Genomic DNA, 23851 nt, shown 5'->3' with positions numbered 1-23851 from the left:
CAACGAACAACACCTGCCTCTGATTGAGAACCATACTATACCAGGCCAAACACAAAACCACATCATAGAAAAAAGAACATAGGCTACCCACCCCAACTCACAAAGACATAATAAAGGAACTAAGGTCAGAACTTGACAGAACAACCCTCCCCCCCCTCTCCCCAAAGGTGCGGACTCCGGCCACAAAACCTGAACCTATAGGGGAGGGTCTGGGTGGGCATCTGTCCGCGGTGGCGGCTCTGGCGCGGGACGTGGACCATAGTCTTTGCACACTTCTTTACCCGCCACCGTGGTGCCTTTAAAGCGGCGACCCTCACCGCCGACCTCGGACTGGGGACCCTAGCAGCGGGCCCCGAATGGACGGGAGATTCCGGTAGCACCAGACAGGCGGGAGACTCCGTGAAGGGCGACTCCGACAGTGCCAGTGTGATGGGCAAATCCGGCAGCGCCGGAGTGGAGGGCGATTCCGGCAGCACCGTAGTGAAAGGCGGCTCCTGACTGACGGGCGGCTCTGGTAGCTCCTGACTGACGGCGGCTCTGGCAGCTCCTGACTGACTGGCGGCCCCGGCAGGTTCTGATGGGCGGCTCTGGCAGCTCAGGACAGACGGGTGTCTCTGGCAGCGCTGGACAGCCAGGTGGCTCTGGCAGCTCCTGACAGGAGGGAGACTCTGGCAGCTCCGGACAGGAGGGAGACTCTGGCAGCTCCGGACAGGAGGGAGAGTCTGGCAGTGCTGGACAGGAGGGAGACTCTGGCAGCGCTGGACAGGAGGGAGACTCTGGCAGCGCTGGACAGGAGGGAGACTCTGGCAGTGCTGGAGGAGACGGAGAGACAAGCTGGTGCATGGGGCTGCCACCAGAGGCCTGGTGCGGGGAGGAGGCACTGGATGGATCGGACCGTGGAGGCGCACTGGAGGTCTCGAGCACCGAACCTGCACAACCCGTCCTGGCTGGATACTCCCCGTAGCCCGGCCGGTGCGGCGGGGTGGAACAGACCGCACTGGGCTGTGCTGGCGAACTGGGGACACCGTGCGTTACCCTGGGCTGAGGAGACGCACTGGAGACCAGATGCGCTGAGCCGGCTTCATAGCACCTGGCTCGATGCCCACTCTAGCCCGGCCGATACGAGGTGCTGCGATGTAGCCTGCTCCCCGTGTGCCCCCACCCAATACATTTTTGGGGCTGCCTCTTGTCTCTGTTGCGCTGCCGTGCCAACTCCTCAAAATGCCGCCGCTCTGCTTTGGCTGCTTCCAGCTCTTCCCTTGGGCAGCGATATTCCCCAGCCCTTCCTCTGACGAGGAGTATGAAATGTCGGACCAATGTGCAGCGTGGTATGTGTTCATGATGTTTATTTTACTGAACACAGAAAATACAAAATAACAACGTGAAAGATTCGAAAACAGAAACAGTCCTGAAAGGTGTAGAAAACACTAAACAGAAAATAATCACCCACAAAACATATGTGGGAAAAGGCTACCTAAGTATGATTCTCAATCAGAGACAACGAACAACACCTGCCTCTGATTGAGAACCATACCAGGCCAAAAACAAAACCACAACATAGGAAAAATAACATAGACTACCCACCCCCAACTCACGCCCTGACCAAACTAAAACAAAGACATAATAAAGGAACTAAGGTCAGAACGTGACATACCAGTAGGCCTACACATTAATACACATGGGAAAACCATGAACATTAAGTATGGAAACACACAATTCAAGTTTTTATATAATGCCCCTTGTGGATTGAAGACATGCGGCTGCTTGGCATTGTAAACTCTGACATCAACACAAGACTGTTGGTTCACAATGGGTTTGAAGTAGCCTGAGTGCCAGTCTGGTTGTGTTGTCATGCCAACTCCTTGTCACATTGTCACGCCAATGAGCAATGGGTTTGTCAAGAGCACAAACAGATCTGGGATCAGGCTAGGTATGAAGTGATACTGACTTTAACCATTGGAATGTGGACCTTTACCGGCATAAGCAAATATCTGAAAAATATCAAGATACAACTGTAACAGCAGAAACATTGTGACTTCTTCTCCTTTGGAGCGTCATCCCTTTTTCGCTGGGAAGATGTCCATCTCCTTAATGATACGGTCGGCGATGGTTTGTTGTTGGCTGAAAGCATTCTTCTCGATGTCAAGTCAAACGGACCTCCTGGATGGACAATACACATATTTACAGCGTTTAAGTAATACTACACAGAATTACAGGTTTTCTACTCAAAGACAGCAAATATATGGTAAACAATTCAAAGGGCATAAATACACTGTCAAAATTTTGTAAATGGAAAAAAAAAATCGGCAAATGTTATCAACAAATGTAATCAACAATATTTTATTGCCAATTCCTCACACTCAGTAGTTATTACGGTTGATTGGCTGTATCACTGACAGAGAAAGGAGGAGGAGTGGGTGTTAATTAAGACCTTAATTACTAACATATTCCAGACTATTCAGGTTGTCTAGCCGTTAAGTCACTCTGGTTAAGAACATCTACAAACAATATTCACTTGTGGTGTACAAATCATGACTTTATGAGATATACCTTCTTTTTCAAAATTTTACTTTGACCTCAACAACTAGGGAGAACAGTTCATGTATGTTTGGCCTCATGATAGGACGGCAGTGTAGGTTGGCAAGGTTAGGGAATCCAAAGGATGATGAGTGTAGAGGGAGACTGGTGCCTCAGCAGCACTCACCCATGCACAGGATCTTCTGCATAGCGGAAAAGATCTTGCTCACCGTCTCTGGCTGTCTGTTAGAACCCAGCTCACTGATGATCATCAACTCATTTATCTCTGGAACAAAGAAATGAAACACACATGGTCTATGTTTGTATTAGCTTGTGCAATATTTGTTAGATGCTATAGAACATACCTAAGAATAATGATAAAATTATGTTCTGTTTTCAAATACTGCTGCAGTCTGGGTATTACGCATAAGGCGCCTGCCTAGGGACTTTCTCCTGTCCCAGCTGCAAGCACACTGGGAGCAGTGACATCCAAGTGATAAAACATCACAAAAGTGTGTGGTGATGCCCAACCCGCCCCAGAAAAAACATCTCCTATAGTCAACCTTTTAAACCAGGGCTTCACAATCTTGGTCCTGCGGCCCCCGCTCTGCGCACATCTTGTTTTTTTCCTGCCAGGAGCAGGATTCGCGAAACAGACAAAAGGATGGTTAAGTAACTGGATAATCCATTCAATATAAGTTATTAAATCTTGCACCAGACACAGGGCATGTAACCTCTGTTGCTCTTCAGAAGCAAAAGGAGAAGCAAAAGGAGGAGGCGAAAAGATAAATACCTGAAAAGCGAAGGGCCTGAAGGACATAGCCATGAATTTCAGGGTGAAAGACGAATATGGACACAACTTCAACTTAGTCACCAGGGGCAAACTGAGCACAGGAAGGGTGTACAGATAGGATCCAACATGTTTAGCCAAGGGCAAAGCCATGCGCAGGGAGGTTTAACGGGTAGGTTTAGTAGGAGAGGATCTTCAGATCTACCGACTCCACCTCCTCCAGAGGCTCAAAGTGGGCCTCCAAAACCAAATCTCTGGCCGGCAACGGAAGTTGGGACGGATTCCTGCCTAAAAGCCCTCCAGGCGCTCCCTCTCCAATGTGAGCTAAATCAGAATCACTGGTCTTAACACATAAAGGAGGGTTTGAGGCCATTGGTTTCCCGCCAGAGCGGGCACTCTGGTCCCTCAGCGAGAAATATATTAGACACTGCAATTTTTCTCGCAATGCAATAAAGATCATAAAGATGTTTCCCCCCCAAAATGTCCCATACCTGGGTGTAGTCTCCACTCCTGAGAGAGAGGGTCCCACCTGGATTAAATATCTGCACCCGAGTTGAGTCAACTGGAGACATGTGTAGCCCAAAGCGAGAGCATGTGCGCACTGCTCCCCAGCAATAAGGAGATAGCCAAGGTTAGGAGGGAGCAAGACAGTGTGTATCCAAATACCCATGCTACCCATGCAACAAAAAAAAGTTTTATAGTATGTGACATTTCGAAAATGTAGTATACTTTAAATGCCATGACGTCATACTAATCTAATTTGGGCTTTGACAACAGCGGATCAATTAGATATGGGGATGTGCTAGCGGAATTAACCAATAACGCGAAACAACGCAATTGCGCATAACGCATTCTCAGTATGAAGAAATGTGCTGAACAAAAATACAAAAGCAACATGCAACAATTTCAGAAATGTTATTGTGTTACTGTCACGCCCTGGTCTTAGTATTTTGTGTTTTCTTTATTCATTTGGTCAGGCCAGGATGTGACATGGGTTTTTTATGTGGTGTGTTTTGTCTTGGGGTTTTTCGTAGGTATTGGGATTGTGTGTGAGCTGAGTGGGCATTCTATGTTACATGTCTAGTTTGTCTAGTTCTATGTTTGGCCTGATATGGTTCTCAATCAGAGGCAGGTGTTAGTCATTGTCTCTGATAGGGAACCATATTTAGGTAGCCTGTTTGGTGTTGGGTTTTGTGGGTGATTGTTCCTGTCTCTATGTTTGCACCAGATAGGGCTGTTTTTTTTCCACATTTCTTGTTTTGTTAGTTTATTCATGTATAGTGTCTTTAAAAATTAAACATGAATAACCACCACGCTGCATTTTGGTCCGCCTCTCCTTCACCACAAGAAAACCCTTACAGAATCACCTACCAACCAAGGACCAAGTGGCATGGTGAAAGGCAGCAGGAGCAACAGCAGCAGCAGGAGAAGCAACAGAGGCAGCAGCAGCAGTAGCAGTGGGAGAGGCTGCACTATTTGGATAAATGGACTTGGGAGGAGATCCTTGACGGGAAAGGACCTTGGGTACAGCCTGGAAAATATCGCCGCCCCAAAGAAGAGCTGGAGGCGGCGAAGGCAGAGAGGCGCTGGTATGAGGAGGCAGCACGGCGGCGTGGATGGAAGCCCAAGAGTCAGCCCCAAAAATGTATTGGGAGAGGGCACACAGGAAGTGTGGCGAAGAAGGGTAGGAGACCTGCGCCAACTTCCTGTGCTTACCGGGGGGCTGGAGAGACCGGCGTCCCCAGTGCAGGTGCATAGCCCGGTGCGGTACATGGCCGGGCTAGAGACTGAAGATCCTCTCTTACTAAACCTACCCGTTAAAAAAAGAAACGTCCTTGCACTGTCAACTGCGTTTATTTTCAGCAAACTTAACGTGTAAATATTTGTATGAGCATAACAAGATTCAACAACTGAGACAAAAACTGAACAAGTTCCACAGATATGTGACTAACAGAAATGGAACAATGTGTCAAGGAACAAAGGGGGGTCAAAATCAAAAGTAACAGTCAGTATCTGGTATGGTCACCCCCTATGGTCACCAGCTGCATTAAGTACTGCAGTGCATCTCCTCCTCATGGACTGCACCAGATTTGCCAGTTCTTGCTGTGAGATGTTACCCCACTCTTCCACCAAGGCACCTACAAGTTCCCGGAAACTCCTAGCATTGACCCTCCAATCCAACAGGTCCCAGACGTGCTCAATGGGATTGAGATCCGGGCTCTTCGCTGGCCATGGCAGAACACTGACATTCCTGTCTGGCAGGAAATCATGCACAGAACGAGCAGTATGGCTGGTGGCATTGTCATGCTGGAGGGTCATATCAGGATGAGCCTGCAGGAAGGGTACCACATGAGAGAGGAGGATGTCTTCACTGTAACACACAGCGTTGAGATTTCCTGCAATGACAACAAGCTCAATCCGATGATGCTGTGACACCATATTAGTTAAAGCAACTCCATAGTCAACATAGCTAATATAACTAAAGCATTAGTAAACCCGCTACAATCCTGCAGTACAGTTTAGTAGGTGGCATTTCTTTTGTAAAACCAAAAGCTTACCTTGACTTGGAGAGTTCAAGTGTTGGATAGTCATAGCCAACTAGCTAACATAGCATCCCTCTGTTTAAGGCGGGTGTTTGAGTAGGCTAAACTAGCTAGCTGCATTTGCTAGCTAAGTAAGTGAAACAAATTTAAGAAATATAGCTAGCTCTCTCTCTCCCTCTTGCTCCTCCTTCATTTTTGAATAAATTAATCTGTTCAAAACTGTTCAACTATTCTCTTTCTCTTGGAGTCAACCACTCACCACATTATATGCCGTGCTAGCTAGCTGTAGTTTATGCTTTCAGTACTAGATTCATTCTCTGATCCTTTGATTGTCAGTTCATGCTGCAAGAGCTCTGATAGGATGGAGGATGTCCTCTGGAAGTTGTCATAATTACTGTGGAAGTCTACGGAAGAGGGTGAGAACCATGAACCTCCTAGGCTTTGTATTGAAGTCAATGTACCCAGAGGAGGATGGAAGCTAGCTGTCCTCTGGCTAAACCATGGTGCTACCCTACAGAGTGCTGTTGAGGCTACTTTAGACCTGTAAAACCGTGTGTTTTAATACATTATTTGGTGACATGTGAATGTATTTTGTACAGTTTTATCTAAAAAGGATCATATTTTTAATGTTTCACTATATTTCACTTTATTTTAATGTAAATCACTGAGGAGGATGGTCCTCCCTTTCCTCCTCTGAGGAGTCTCCACTGTCATAACCCCACCGCCACCATGGGGTACTCTGTTCACAACGTTGACATCAGCAAACCACTCACCCACATGAAACTCACCCACATGATGCCCGCTAGGTCTGCAGTTGTGAGACCGGTTGGACGTACTGCCAAATTCTGTAAAACAAAGTTGGAGGCTGCTTATGGTGAAGAAATTAACATCCAATTCTCTGGCGATAGCTCTGGACATTCCTGCAGTCAGCTTTCCAATTGCACGCTACCTCAACTTGACACATCTTTGGCATTGTGTTGTGTTACAAAAATGTACATTTTAGACAACTAAGCTTGGCTACTTAATTGGGAAGATGCAGTGGGATTCAAATGTAGGCTAAGTAGTTTTTTGTACAGCGTTCGTCTGTTGAAAGAAGAGAGTCGGACCGAAATGCAGCGTGTTGGTTACTCATGACTTTAATGAATGAAAAAACGCGGTACATGAAATAACTGAAACTAAATACAAAAACAACAGAACGTGAAACTAATTACAGCCTATCTGGTGACCACAACACAGAGACAGGTACAATCACCCACGAAATACAAAGCGTAACTATGGCTCCCTAAATACGGTTCCCAATCAGAGACAACGATAAGCACCTGACTCTGATTGAGAATCGCCTCAGGCAGCCAAGCCTAACAACACCCCTAATCAGCCGCGATCCCAAATAATACAAACCCCAATACGAAAACAACATATAAACCCATGTCACACCCTGGCCTACCCAAACATATAACAAAAACACAAAATACAATGACCAAGGCGTGACATTTTTGTTCTCCTTAAAATGATCACAAGAATTGCATCACAGGCTACATGTTTTTTTTAACCCAAAATGAATGACTGTTTTCTCATTAAAAGTGTTTATTGTTTTCTTGGCCTTAGTCAGAGCTTTTAAACTAAATACTAAACCATCTTTTGATTTCTGATTGTGTCGGTACTGGGGACTCGGGATGTGGCTGATGTCATGTTAATCAGGTCTTTTTATTTGAACATATGGATTGTTTTAGGTTTTTAGGCTAGAATACCTAGCTATTTTATTATTGAATGTATGGATCAAGCCTTAGCAGTAACTCTGATCAAATTCCTAATGTTCAGTGATTTAGTTTATTATATTGCTGTCAATTATATAGAATTTGTGATGTAACCCACTGTCCATGTTTTTCAGTGCAATATGCTTTTAATTTGAACATTTGAAAAGTTTTGGTCTGTGTACTAGGCTATCTGATTTATTCTGTACTGTATATGTTACAGCACTTTGGTTTCACTAATAAATATGTTTAAATGGAACCAAATGATCTGTTTCTGTTTCAGTTCTTTTTAAATAGGATAGATGGGCTAGATGGTCTAAGGCCGTTATTCTGAACTGGGGGGTTCGCAACCCACATAGGTGTCGCGGGAGGATTTTAAGGGGTTGACGGACTTGTGCATGAAAAATCTAATCAAATCAATATTATTTTGAAAGGTAACCGTAGCACCGATACTATATTTTGAAAGGATACCGCGAGTACCTCTTATTGTTGTTGACTTTCCGCGTGCAATGCGTCGGCAGTTGTGAAATATCTAGCTAAATTCGGACTCGCTCATTGACCAATACAACACACACACACACACACACACACACACACACACACACACACACACACACACACACACACACACACACACACACACACACACACACACACACACACACACACACACACACACACACACACACACACACACACACACATCTCAAGTGCAATAAAATTGTAATTCTGAAGCATTGTTTAGTTTTAAATATGACATGTCCAATCAGATAATACAGATCTTCTGACAGCTAACTTGATTGACAGCTAACTATGCAGATTTGTTCCGCAGGTATTGCACATGTGGATAGTTAGCTGTCATTTAACTCATGTTGGCTAGCTGTCAGAGTAAAATCATGGACACGTTTTTAAAACGTGCAGCTCCCTCATCTACTGCTGCTTCCAATGTCAACAACAAGGCAGACAACCCGGTCCCTGTCAAGAAGAGAAAATACGACCCCAAATTCATCAAATATGGTTTTATGTAGGGTGCATTCATAAATTCGCTATAACTGATGAATTTACGAACACACCCATTTATAGAAGACAGACAGGGTGAGTAGACCGTAGTGCGTCCTATGCACTACGGTCTACTGTTAGCTAATGAGAGCATGAAACCCTTCCGAATGAAACACCATCTGGGCACCAAGCGTCCAAGCAACAAAGATAAAACAGCTGATTTTAAAAAAAGGAAATATCAATATCTGGAGGCCTCGCAAGATTAATTCAACAAAGTATGCATGGTACATGAAAAGGCATTTCGCGCATCTTACCTTGTGGCCCAGCGCAATGCTATGTGCAAAAAAAGCCCACACCAGCGCTGAGAATCTCATACTCCCTGCTGCGAATAATATGTGCATTGAAATCTTGGGAGAGTTAGCCGCCAACAAACTTAAAACCATGCCCCAATCCATGACACCACGAGACACCATGACGAGAATCCAGGACACGTCTGAGAACATAAAGCGCCAGACATCAGAGAGCATTATTGCAAATGGCCATTACGCCCGATGAATGCACGGATGTGGCTAACCATGTCATTCTAACGGTCTATGTCAGAGACCAACTCTGCAGAGCCTGTCTTTAACACAGTGGATATGTACCTGGGCTCCGTGGGACTGGCCTGGAATGGGTGTGACCACTGATTGGGCAGCTACCATGACAGGAATGCACTCTGGTAGGAAAGCGGATCCTGGAGAGATGCTTCCTACACAGGGATGGATGCATTGGCAGCGAATGACATGGTGCCAGAGCTCCACGCAACTCTCCAGGTTGTGATCAAGTGTGTCAACTATATTAAAAAGAGTTCCACGAAAAGAAGGTGTTTTCCGGGCCTTCTGCAGGGATATGGGGAGCGAGCACCAGCATGTGCTTTATCATGCAGAGGTCCGCCAGGGGTAAAGTGTTGGGTCACTTTTATGAGCTTCAAGTTTCTTTCGGAAAACAAGTCATCTCTGCACGAACATTTACATTGTGTGGAATGGTTCACGCAAATTGCCTACCTGGCTGATATTTTTGATAATGTGAATTATCTCAATGTGTCAATGCATGGGAGGTGACACAATCAATTTGAACAGAGGGACAAAGTGGGTGGCTTCAAGATGAAGTATACCGTTTGGGCAAATCATGTTTCTAACTGGAGGATATGTTTCCCAATACTGATTTCGAGATTCAGAATCTGATCAACAAAGCGCATGGCAATACACTGAAGAAAAAAAACGTTAAACAGCATCTCGTCAAGCTGCAGGGAAAGTTTTGCCACTACAAGAACAGGAGACAAGACGACTGTATACCGGACCCCTTTCAAGTGGAGATGGGAAGCGTCACGTTGCCAAGCAACGAAGAGGCTCTGCTGTTGGAGCTCTCGTTTGATCGCAGACAGAGCATTCGCTTCCCAGAAATGACACTGCCAATGTTCTGGAGCAGCGTAAGTATCCTCTCGTCTGATAAGACACACACACACACACACACACAATAAATAAATAAACAGGTTAATGAGTTATTGTTCCCTATATTAATTAAACTATTATTGTTAATTAATTCTGACATTCATATTACATTTTAATGACGGGTTAAAAACATACACTTTTAAAAACCCTTTTCAAGATTGTGAAACTATTGACATGATAATTGATGATTAAGAATTCCTAATGATAGTTGTTTTTTCAATTTTAAACATGTATGTGTTACTGTTTATTAACATTATTGGACTGGTATGTGTTACGGTTCATTAACATAATTGGACTGGTATGTGTTACGGTTCATTAACATAATTGGACTGGTATGTGTTACGGTTCATTAACATAATTGGACTGGTATGTGTTGACATTAACATTGTTGGGCTGGTTTTGATTTCATGTTCTGAGTCTGATCATTTATTACACCCCACTCCTGAACTGGTCGCCTAATTTAATGGCTTCTTCTCTTGAATTGATAATAAATGTTTTCTCAGTGAATTTTTATAAACCTTTATTTAACTAGGCAAGTCAGTAAAGAAAAAAATCGTATTTACAATGACGGCCTAGGAACAGTGGTTTAACTGCCTTGTTCAGGGGTAGAATGACAGATGTTTACCTTGTCAGCTCAGGGATTCGATCTTGCAACATTTTGGGTACTAATCCAATGCTCTAACCACGAGGATACCTGCCACCCCAGGTGACATGGCTGTGTAATGACTTCATTAACACCATAATTGAGACAGAGTCTATTTTGCCCAAGAAGGCAGCTGCAATACAACATTATAAAATGTAATCAACAACAGTCCATAATATTGGGTCGTCAAATTTGGGTTTGACGACCCAAATTTGGGTCCCCATGCAAAATCAGTTGAGAACCACTGGTCTACGGTATAGGGCCAATGTAATAGTCTGGCTATAACTATCCTGAGTAGACCTAAAACTCCATTCTTATTCTATTTAGTGTTCAAAGAAATTAAACAAATTGGAAATTAGCTACTATCAGTCTGGTTAATACAATGCATGTCTGTTGAATTTGGAAAAATACACCCACACTCAGCCCCGCCCCACCTACTCAGACAGTCAGGAGCCTGTCGTTGAAATTCAACACTAAGGACTCAAAGTCAAAGTAAACGAAGCAATCTTTATTTAACATGCAGAGAGGTTCACAAACTCAGTACAAGCATGATGAAAACTCAGAAAGGGGGCGTTCCCTATCAGTCCTTTTATACTGCTACACAGACAAGTTATAAGCATGATTTACATTATTCATTATTAACGTTGGTTCCTGCATGTGACTGACTGATACCTCACAAGGCTTCTTCCCTCAAAGCTGAGACCTTGTATCACTTATCTAGTCCCAAAACAATATTCTGGGCATAATGCCAAATTGCTTGGGAGTGCTATTGTGATTTCCTCCTTTGTACAAGCAATCAGTCACTCACATGAACCCAACCAAGACAAGTTATTACAAAAGCGTCTGTCGTGATACATCTCAACCCATGGGAGCCCCCTCACAATAGAAGAGGGTCCCATCGATGGGCCATGGCCCACACAAAGCAACCGGCTTAGGCTGCGAGATGAGTCAAGGTGAGTGGCTAGCCCTCAGCGCTGGAAGGGCCGCATCAACATTAGCCCCAGGGAACGACTTCTATCACAGAAGCCATCACCCCCAGTAGGAGTAGGCACTGTTGAAAACGCATTGGGTGACCAAGATGAAATTTGGCTAAGCAGAGCCGGAACCCGAACACTCTCCATATGGATAAAAAAGCTTTATAAGCGGGTGTCTAGCTCGAGACCCAGAAACGGAATGCGCTGAGTTGTTGCCTGTATCCCGAAGTCACTGTTCGCATAACCCAGGGCCACACTGCGCATGCGCGCCATTGGTCGGAGCAGAGCGTGAGCCTCTCATGTAATGCCATCTGAAGAGGCGGGACGCCACCTTGTGGACAGAGAGATTGGAGATGGAAAAATAACCACCATTCTTGACAACCGTGGAGAAGCGACACTTTTCATCTAACTCACATGCGGGAGACACAACCATTTTGACACCCGTGAACACTGTGGAACTTATCGGAACCATCAAGCCCCCTAAAGAATGCCACACAATTGCCAACAGAACCTGTGGCGTGGATTAGTATGGGAACAATGCCAGCTGTCCGCTAGTCTCACAAAGTGATTCGACCAAGGGCACCGAGCCGAGACATACAAGACAACAAACGTACGTTTCTTTTAATTAATTGGGGCATGGCCGCAAACCTGAACCTGGTTAGCCTTCATTGTTTCGGTCGCATTGGCCATCTTACTTTTTGGTATAGCCAGGCCAAGAAATTCTAAGAATAACAAATTGTTTGTGATTAGGAAACTTATGAGAGCCATACAAACTTCTGTACACAACATTCAGGCGGTGAGCACGCTCTACCACTCTTAGGGATAATTTAGTTGGCGCCATGTTTGACAGTCTTGCGTTCCAATTGTTTATTTTAGTGCCGTGAATCGTTCCTGTGCACAACAAGATGAAGAGAGGAATAATTTAAGGAATGAATCCAAGCCTGTCAGGCGTGATTGTAGATCCTTTAACCGAAGATGCGAGAGTGTGACTCCCCATAGTATGTTGTACTGACGTTGACTGGTGGAAAGGGAATCGCCACCGTGATAATTCATATAGGCTTTATCTAACAGAATGGCGCTGGAATGTATAGCGGCCGTTTTACGGGCTCCTGACAAATTCTTCTATGTTGTGTTTTTTTGTTGTTGCTGATCTTAACTTTTTCTTAAAACATAACGTTTCCGCCACCGTTGTCATTTAACCGAAAAGAGCTTCGGGGCATCAGAACAGCGATCACTAACCTAGATTTGGATGAAGATTTCTACTTCAATGAGTCGACTGCGCAGGACATACTGCTCACCCCGGACTAGGCCCTAATGACCAACAACTGGAAGAGAAAGAGACGGTGATAAAGAAGCTGATGTGCAGGCACCCTGTTGAAACTATGGCGGCAAGTAACTAAACCCCCAATGCCCTCTGTTCTGTTGGTGAATAAACAATCACCGGAGAGAAAACTGGACAAGCTCCGTTCGAGACTATCCTATCAACGGGACCTGAAGAACTGTAATATCCTATGATTCGCTGAAACTTGGCTGAACAAGGACATGGATAATACACATCTAGCTGTTTTTTCTACATATCGGAAGGACAGAACTGCAGTATCGGGTAACATCAAGGGGTGGGGTGTTTTACTCTTTGTTAACAGCTCGTTGTTATTAAGGAAGTCTCAAGGTGCTGCTCACATGAGTTAGAATACCTCATGATAAGTTGTAGACCATACAATTTATATTTTTCATAGCTGCCTATTTACCACCACAAACCCCACTCAACGAGCTGTACACGGCCATAAGCAAAGAAGAAAAGTAAAGAAGAAATGCTCATCCAAAAGCGACGCTCCTGGTGGCCGGTGATTTTACAGTTTGTCTCAATTGCTAAAACACTGAAACCCATTGGCTGAGCAAAGTTCTCAGTTGCCTGGACTCATTTAGCTAATTATGCAGTCTGTTGTCAATACCTTTGTCCCGACTTCTACCGAAGTCGTTGCCTCTCCTTGTTCGGGCGGTGCTCGGCGTTCGACGTCACCGGTCTTCTAGCCATCATTGATCCTTTTTTCATTTTCCATTGGTTTTGTCTTGTCTTCCCACACACCTGTTTTCAATCCCATTCATTACCTGTTGTGTATTTAACCCTCTGTTTCCCCTCATGTCTTTGTCAGAGATTGTTTTATTGTCAGTGTAGTGTGTTTGTTGTATAGGAGCGTGTTGGGTCCTCGTACCCATGTTTGTTTCTTTATGTACATTTAGTGTTATGGAGAATACTCCGTGGACTTTATTAAAAGACTCCATTTTACACTCCATTTGACTCTCCTGCGCCTGACTTCCCTGCCACCTATTACACCTATGCATGACAACCTTAAACCATTTCACATGGTAAAACACAATTTGGAGATCTCACTTAGACATTTCTGCAAAATCTAAACACATTCTCATTCTCAAAACACATTCTTCACTCTAATGCACATGTCATCCATACTGGTAAACACAAGTGGCAACAATCAAATACAAATAGAGAACACATGTCATTGATTGAACACAACCACTCAAAATTGATTTAACCTGTTTCAAATGATGCAACACAACCAATATAAGCCAGTTCAGAGAGCAAACAGGTTGTTGAAGGTGGGAAGGAGAAAGTCTGAGAATGGATAGAAGAAGCAATGTGAGAGGCCGAGGACGTATGCGAGGTGGGCGACGAGGAGGAAGAGTAAGAGGATGGCAAGAAAGGGGAAGAGGAGGACGAAGAGGAAGACAAAGAGTGGAAATATGATGAAATTCGAGTAACAGTTATAGACCATGTTCTTGTCCATGGACTGACAATGAGGGAAGCAGGACTTAGAGTGCAACCCAATTTGAGCTGATTTTCTGTGTCCACCATAGTATTTTTGTATTTGCAAATTTACTGTACTACACTATATGCAGCTGTTTCAATAAACATTTGTAAAGTTAATCACTGTATGTATTGTACTGCATGAATATGTTTTGTAACTGCACAACTACTTTTTGTAGAATTGCAAGGCTGCCACATGCAGGTGGAAGGACAGCTATATTCACTCGGGAGCAAGAGGCCGTTATAGTTGGCATGGTCCTTCAAGATAATGCAATACGACTCAGAGAAATCCAGGAACGGGTGATACAAGACAGCACACACTTCCAGGGAATCGACAGTGTGAGCATTTCCACAATTGACCGTGTCCTCCATCGTTAAAGGATGCGAATGAAACAAGTATACAGAGAACCTTTTGAGCGCAACTCACCAAGGGTGAAAGAACTGTGAGCTCAGTATGTGCAAGTAAGTGTACATTCAGAAACATTTACTGTAATCCAGATTGTCTACAGTACTAACACATACTATGTGAATGACAATACTCTTCAGTACATAAAATGTATGTGAATTAGAAGCCTAATTGTACTCTACAGTATAGCACTGCCTCTGTACGACTTACAAAATCCTACATACAGTATATTGTATTTCTACACAGACAATATTTGACTTGGAATCCATGGATAGACCCCATGAAATCATCTTTGTCAATGAAGCAGGCTTCAATCTAACAAAGAGGAGAAGGAGAGGCCGAAACATGATTGGACAGCGGGCCATTGTTGAGGTCCCTGGTCAACGGGGTGGCAATGTCACAATCTGTGCTGCTATCAGCAACCATGGTGTTTTACATCACCATGTTACACTCGGGCCATATAACACCCAGCACCTTCTAAGATTTATTGCCAATCTAAGATATATTTTATTTGAGCAGCAGGTTCAAGAGCAGCAGGATCAAGAGCTAAATGAGAATCCCATTCCCACCTATGTGATAGTGTGGGACAATGTCAGTTTCCACCGAGCTGCTCAGGTAAGGGAATGGTTTAACATCAATGGGTAGTTTATGAACTTGTACCTCCCTCCATACTCTCCTTTCCTAAATCCGATTGAGGAGTTTTTCTCCCCTTGGAGAAGGAAAGTGTATGATAGACAACCCTACACCAGAGTAAATCTGCTGCAAGCCATGGATTTAGCCTGTGGTGAGATAGGTGAAGACTCATGTCAGGGCTGGAAATGGCACACAAGAGGCTTCTTCCCCCTCAGGAGGGACAATATTGCTTGTGATGTCGACGGAGTGCTCTGGCCTGACCCAGCTCAAAGACAAGAAGAAGCACATTGATCACATGTTTATTACTTTGATTTTTGTCCCTTTTAGTATTGTATACTGTAGTACAGTGCATTGTAGGCTGTATACTGTACAATGGACAAATTGTATGGCCCTGAACATTGTGCTTTCCATTTATTAACAGTACTGACTGCTCAATAAATTTTGACTGGTTGCAGGTTCATATCAACAAAGAACAATAATTACAGTATCACAGAGACAAAGGACAAGTTTGTGAGATGCAGGGTACAGTACTGTAAAAATAGGGGTACAAGGAGGAGGAAGAACAAAAACAAAATTGCAAAGAGCAAAGAAGAGTAGTAATTTCTGATCAATTTTGAGCTACTATGATAGAACATGTTTTCGTTCATCAAAAGACTGTAAAGCTTCTTGTTGGTGGAAGGAGAGGAGGACCAAAATGCAACATGTTAAGTGTTCGTCATGTTTTAATAGAACAAACTGAACACTACACAAAATAATAACGAAGAGAAAACAAAACAGTTCTGCCAGGTGAACAGACACTGAACAGAAATTAAACACCCACAACCAAAATGGGGAAAACAGGCTACCTAAGTATGAATGTCAATCAGACAACAAACGACACCTGCCTCTGATTGAGAACCATACTAGGCCAAACACATAGAAATATATCAACCTAGAAAAAAGAACATAGACTACCCACCAACTCACCCCTGACCAACCTAACACAAAGACATAAAAAGGAACTAAGGTCAGAACGTGACAAAGACAATAACGGAAAATATGAATATTTTTTTTGATTCAAAATTTACTTCTCCCTAAGAATTGAATGTTTTGAACAATGTGTTTTCTATTTTTCGGTGTATTGTTTACTGACTGCTTGAGAGTGTATATCATTTTGATCACGTGTTTATGATTTGAGAGCAGTGTTTGATTTTTAACACAGGTAAAACTGTTTTGAGGCGAATGTTTAATTTTGCGAGAGGAGTCAGAGGTTATGTAAATACTGTTTGAAGATGAGGTTTTGTGTTTAATGTTTTCAGGAAATGGAGCAAGGTTTCAGAAATTGTGTTTTAGCAATTGAGAAAAACTGTAATACAGGAAAACTGAAATCTGTCTTACCTCATTTCTACCAGCATGTCACCTGTGCAACTAGAAGCGACAAAACTCTAGATCACCTTTACTCCACACACAGATCTGCAAATCTGACCATAACTATCTTCCCGATTTTTTTCTTACCAGCAAAAACTCAAACAGGATGTACTATTGACGTGCGCAATACAGAAGTGGTCCAATTAGGTGGATGCTAAACTACAGGACTGTTTCACTAGCACAGAATGGAATATGTTCCAGGACTCATCTGTTGGCATTGAGGAGCATATGACATCAGTCACTGCCTTCATTAATAAGTGCATCGACGACGGCATCCCCACAGTGAAGTTCACATACTTAGTGTCAGGATTTGGCCAGGGTTGTTCCGGTTTTTGGTCACTAGATGCCCCCATTGTGCCTTTTGACCTTTTGTTTTCCCTCGATCCCCATTATTATTTGCACCTGTGCCTCGTTTCCCCTGATTGTATTTAAACCCTTTGTTTTCCTCTGTTCTTTGCTCTGTGTTTGTATGTTAGCACCCAGCCCTAGTACTGTCATGTTTTGTCATTGATTATCATGTCTTGTCTCTGTGCTTCCCTTCTATTCGTTTCCCTCTGCTGGTCTTATTAGGTTCTTTCCCTCTTTCTATCCCTCTCTCTGCCCCTCCCTCTCTCCCTCTCTCGCTCTCTCTCTCTATCGTTCCGTTCCTGCTCCCAGCTGTTCCTCATTCTCCTAACTACCTCATTTACTCTTTTCACACCTGTCCCCTATTTTGCCCTCTGATTAGAGTCCCTATTTCTCCCTCTGTTTTCCGCTTCTGTCCTTGTCGGATCCTTGTTTGATGTTCGCTGTTCTGTGTCCTTGTTCCGCCCTGTCGTGTTTTACCTTCTTCAGATGCTGCGTGTGAGCAGGTGTCAATGTCAGCTACGGCCGGTGCCTTCCCGAAGCGACCTGCAGTCTGTGGTCGCGTCTCCAGTCATTCCTCTCTACTGATGAGTGGATTTCAGTTTTCCTGTTTTTGCATTTACCTAGATAATATCCAGGAGGATCGCTTTTGTTTAAGACTGGAATAAAGACTCTGTTTCCGTTAAGTTGCTTTTGGGTCCTCATTCACCTGCATAACAAGTACTCTGAGAACTCTTGTTGATCCCAGTGGACTCTCTTGTGGAATTCTGTTTTTTGTTCTTGTTTGTTTGTTTTTTGAGTATCTTTTGAGGCTTTTTGTGCTTTACCTTCCACCTTGTGGATTTACCTCTTTTGTCTTGGAGGATTACCTTTGTTCTTGTAGGATTCCTTTTGAGGTTGTGGAGTTACATGTTTTCCTGAAGAACTTCACTTTTTACTTCATTAAATACACCGTCTCAAGTACTGCTGTGTCTGCCTCATCTTCTGGGTTCTGCCGACTATTTGTGGCTCAGTTGGTTAAGTGACTGTTTCTCACTCCGGAGACCCGGGTTCGTAACTGGGTCCTGACACTTAGGTTGTAGTATTTAAAACTCGTTTTCCAACCACTCCACAAATTTCTTGTTAACAAACTATAGTTTTGGCAAGTCGGTTAGGACATTTACTTTGTGCATGATGCAAGAAATTTTTCCAACAATTGTTTACAGACAGATTATTTCACTTATAATTCACTGTATCACAATTCCAGTGGGTCAGAAGTTTACATACACTAAGTTCACTATGCCTTTAAACAGCTTTGAAAAATCCAGAAAATTATGTCATGGCTTTAGAAGCTTCTGATAGGCTAATTGACATAATTTGAGTCAATTGAAGGTGTACCTGTGGATGTATTTCAAGGTCTACCATCAAACTCAGTGCCTCTGCTTGACATCATGGGAAAATCAAAAGAAATCAGCAAAGACCTCAGAAACAAATCGCAGTCTGCTCCCAAGTCTGGTTCATCCTTGAGAGCAATTTCCAAATGCCTGAAGTAACCACGTTCATCTGTACAAACAATAGTACGCAAGTATAAACACCATGGGACCATGCAGCCTTCATACCGCTCAGGAAGGAGACGCATTCTGTCACCTCGACTCTGGAAAAGGGGTGAGTCCCGTGAGTCCCGCGGGGCTCTCCGACTTATGATACGGGTGTATTAAAAGTCTATCATTGAATTCAAAGTTCTTGGTCGTATCATGTTTGAATCGATTGGCCACTACAGGAGGAATGGGACAAAATTCACTCAACTTACTGTGGGAAGCTTGTGGAAGGCTATCTGAAATGTTTGACCCAAGTTAAACAATTTAAAGGCAATGCTACCAAATACTAATTGAGTGTATGTAAACTTCTGACCCACTGGGAATGTGATGAAAGAAATAAAAGCTGAAATAAATCATTCTCTCTACTATTATTCTGACATTTCACATTCTTAAAATGAAGCGGTGATACTAACGGACCTAAGACAAGGACTTTTACTAGGATTAAATGTCAGGAATTGTGAAAAACTGAGTTTAAATGTATTTGGCTAAGGTGTATGTAAACTTCCGACTTCAACTGTACATATCCCAACCAGAGGCCATGGATTAGAGGGAACATCCCCACTGAGTTAAAGGCTTGAGCTGCCACTGTCAAGGAGCAGGACACTTACCCTGATGCTGATAAGAAATCCCGCTACGCCCTCCGACGAACCATCAAACAGGCAAAGCGTCAATGCAGGACTAAGATTGACTCCTACTACACCGGCTCTGCTTTTTAGATGTGGCGGGGCTGGCAAACTCTCTCGAATTACAAAAGGAAACCCAACCGAGAGCTACCCAGTAATGCAAGCCTACCAGATGAGCTAAATGCCTTCTTTGCTTGCTTTAAGGCAAGCAACACTGAACCAGAATGCTGAGAGAATGTTCCTTGATCTTTGCTAAAGTAAGGACCCTGGGACTAAACATCTACCTCTGCAAATGGATCCTGGACTTCCTGATGGGACGTCCCCAGGTGGTGAGGGTAGACAATAACACATCCGCCAAGCTGACGCTCAACACTGGGGTCCCTCAGGGTTAATACTTTTATTATTATGTTTTTTAATTTTCTATTATTTCTCTATGTTTTTCTCTCTGTATTGTTGGGAAGGACCCATAAGTAAGCACCTGTTGTTTACAAAGCATGTGAAGAATAACATTTAATTTGATCTAAATCCATTTATTTTAAATCTGCTTTTCTGGTGCTCCTGAATTTGAGATTGTGATACTAACTTTTTTAAGTTGGGAGCACCAGTGCTATCTATGAACAATTCCAATTTATAACCCTGTCAGCACATCACTAAACACTCAACATAAATACAGATACTACTACACAATCAACATGGTAGTCTTGGCTATCCCATGTCTCCCCTTGGTTATGTCCCAAATTGCACCCTATTCCCCATTTAGAGCATTACTTTTGATCAGGAGACTAGGGTGCTATTTAGACACAAGCTTATAACTTTGAGCTTCTAGCCAGCCTATGTTAATTGGTATGAGGTTGCAGATTTCCCTTGAAAAGGAAACTATACCACCAATGATTTTACTTATCATGTTGTGTTTTTATGGGTTTTGAAGTGGTCTTGGAGGAATTTACATACTGTATCACATGTTCATAAGGCTACGTACCCAAGTGGAAAAATATGTTTAAAAAATGATTTACTTAAATCATACTTTAACACGTTTTAATATATTTAGAATTCTCTCAATTGAACATTTTTAAATACATGTAATGTCAATTTTATTTGTATTTGATTAGCAATTAAAATACTTATAATTATCTAAATTGGGAAACTATTTTGTATTGAAGTATATTCTTCGTTTTTTAGATAAAGAGCAAAAGCAATATATGTTGAATTACACTAAAATGGTATTTGAATTAGAATTTCTATTTTTCTTTGCAATAAAAAGTGTATTTACAGTATACTTTTACAAATACACTTCTAATTAACCACATCAGCTGTTGTAATTAGCCATGTAAAAGGTTAAATTTATTGACAAAGGCATTTTCTCAATCAACATTAACAGGCTATTTACAAAGCAGTTAACCCCAGGGCAGTAATTTGCAATTAACACGTTTGAGAACTGTGCAACATTGGTATTTCACACTTTAGTTGTTCACATTATGGTAATAAATTAACATTTAAATAAAATGTGTAATTAAAAGCACATTGTTCAGTTTGAAAATTAACATCAAAACATTTGACTAAGCTAAATATGAGAAACTGTCACGATCGTGGTATGGAGTAGACCAAAGCACAGCATGTGTTCATGATGATGTTTTAATTAGAGAAAGCACTGAACACTGAATACAAAACAATAAACTAATCACAACCATAAAGCTATAATAAGAACTGTGCTGACACAAGCAACTAACATAGACAATCACCCACAAACTACCCACAGAATATGGCTGCCTAAATATGGTTCCCAATCAGAGACAACGATAGACAGCTGCCTCTAATTGAGAACCAATCTCGGCAACCATAGACATACCATTTACCTAGAATGATCCAGCCCCATAAACATACAAAAAACCCTAGACAAGCCAAACACATACATAACCCATGTCACACCCTGACCTAACCAAAATAACAAGGAAAACAAAGAATACTAAGGTCAGGGTGTGACAGGAACAATATCATATTATAAATCAAAACCTCAGCTGCAGAAAGTTGCTGGGTAATATGAAAATGTTTGTGCTCAATTCGTTTTTGAAAATATACTTCTTGAGCATTTACAGTTTTTGACAATTGCCTACACATGATTTCTGAAACTATGGCTCCTTTTCTCTAGACTCCACACAAAACCCCAAAACACACACACACAACATGCAAAATGTCACACATCTCTTGCAAAACCAAACACTTCATTCAAAACTATTTTAACTCTACTCAAAATGCTGTTTTTGCATCAAAACTCTACAGACAAACTAAATGATTAGCTCTTATACACGCCAACTACACACAGATGTGACAAATGTAAAACACTACTATCTTGTGTTTTTTGCATGTGCAGTGGAGTCCTCAGCAGTTTGTACATGTATGTGCACAAATATATACATTACGTATGCATATTCAGTATATATTTACACTATAAACAGAAATGCAAGGGCGGAAAAATCAAATGTATTTCTTTCTCAAAACATTGTATTTTCATCCTGAATCCTGGATGAACAGTAACAGACAAAACAAATACAGTAGAAGATAAATAAATAGGCTTGTCCTTGTCCTCCTCCTTGTCCTCTTCCTCCTCCTTGTCCTCTTCCTCCTCCTTGTCCTCTTCCTCTAACTCTCTCTCCAAAATTGGCCTCCATTGTTGTCCAAACCAAGAAAGCCAACCTGAAGCCTATTTATAGTGCTCAAGACCTGATTTCTAAGTGAAGAAATTAGCTATAAGTGTTTTCACACGTGAGCACTGGGTGCAGGTAATCGGTAAATGAGTGTGGCATTTGGAATGACAGAGTTTTCCAAACAAAACACAAGACCTGTTAGTTTTGAATGATGTGTCTATGTAGAGAACTGTGTTAAGTGTTTTGCAAAAAGTGTGTTTTACAATTGCAAACTGAGTGTAAAGCAGATAATGTGCTTGCAGTTTTGCAGACTTGGTCTGAAGATCAGCTACATGAGTTAATGGTTTCACTTAGTGTGTAAGCAATTGTAAAAAGAAAACTAAGTTAGATATACTTTTTGAAAGTATACTGAAGTCTATTTTCTTAAGATATGAAAGAATATACTCTCAAGGAAGCATGTTCCTAAGCTGTGCATGACTTCTTATGTGGAATAAACAAACATTGTCAACTTTTTCTGCACTCTTCTGAACAGGAATTCAGAAAGTACTTCAAAACATATTGTTTGAACTCAAACTACTTTGCCTTGCAAAAGTATTCATTCCCCTGGAATTTGTTCACATTTTATTGTTACAAAGTTGGAACAATCTACACAAAATGCTCTAATGTCAAAGTGGAAGATTTCTATAAATGGTTTTGAAAAGATTGATAGAAATGTAAATAAAGAAAATATGGTCGTTGCAGAAGTATTAAACCCCCTGAGTCAATACATGTTAGAAACCCCTTTGGCAGTGATTACAACGGCTTTTGTAAGAGCCAATTTATGCTTGATCCGACAAATGTTGCGGTCGGAGGCACCGTATGGATGGTGTGATGCAATTGCAAAGCCTCTGGAGGCACACAAAGGTCCAACTGAGCTCCGTACTGCATCACCGTGCACCTCTCAAATATTGTAACAATGCGAAGGGGTCCGTATAGCTCCTTATCGGCATGATTGGTTGACGGTAGGTGAGGGCGGGAGGTTCTGTGTAAACACCAACTCACTTCCTTGACAACTTCCTTCACAACAGCTCTGATCAGCTCCGTAAAGCACAAGAAGTATAAATGCCCTGACTTCTGCAGAGGCTGAATCACTGTAAATGCTGCACGGCCAATGCACACCACAGATTGACCATTCAGTGCCTTGATCAACGTGTGTTGATCAAAAACAACTTGATCTGTGTGAGCAATAGTCCCATTGAGATTTAGATGTAATTTACAAGGCAGCCCTGCATACACACAGCATATAAATACAACATAATACACATATTGGTCATAGTTATTCAGAAATATCATTAAAACAGGTTAATATGCCCCACCAACATTAGACAACTATACAGATAGCACTTAAATAGCTGAATTAAGTAAATCAAATCAATGATGAGAGTATAGTCAGATTAACTGATACCTGGTGGTGTAGCAGGAACATACGAGTACCGTGAACCAAGAGGTCCAAATCCCACGTGAGGACATGTTGAATAATAATGATAATAATAATAATAATGAAATTATACATGTCAAAGTGTGTGAAATATGTATGTTAAAAGCCCTGTGTGTCTGCCCTTAACACAGACAAAGAGCTGTGAATGGATCAGTGGTTCACCAATCAGGGCCTTGATTTGCTTGGCGACAGAAACAAGGCATTTTCCTA

The 23851-nt window shown here is 42.4% G+C and overlaps 1 long non-coding RNA gene across 1 annotated transcript; it reads right to left on the bottom strand.

Moving 5' to 3' along the window:
• Nucleotides 1-1610: 1610 nt before the first annotated feature.
• LOC124039173 lies at nt 1611-9250 on the bottom strand. Its single transcript, XR_006839515.1, has 4 exons — nt 8915-9250; nt 6639-6695; nt 2705-2803; nt 1611-2160 (listed from the first exon to the last, which is right to left on the bottom strand). It is a non-coding gene; the product is annotated as an uncharacterized LOC124039173 (long non-coding RNA).
• Nucleotides 9251-23851: the final 14601 nt, after the last annotated feature.

This window comes from Oncorhynchus gorbuscha, linkage group LG07 (genome assembly GCF_021184085.1).
Source record: "Oncorhynchus gorbuscha isolate QuinsamMale2020 ecotype Even-year linkage group LG07, OgorEven_v1.0, whole genome shotgun sequence".
NCBI classification, from domain to species: Eukaryota; Metazoa; Chordata; class Actinopteri; order Salmoniformes; family Salmonidae; genus Oncorhynchus; species Oncorhynchus gorbuscha.
Note: the sequence above shows the minus strand (reverse complement) of the source record. Positions and strands in the feature narration are given on the sequence as shown.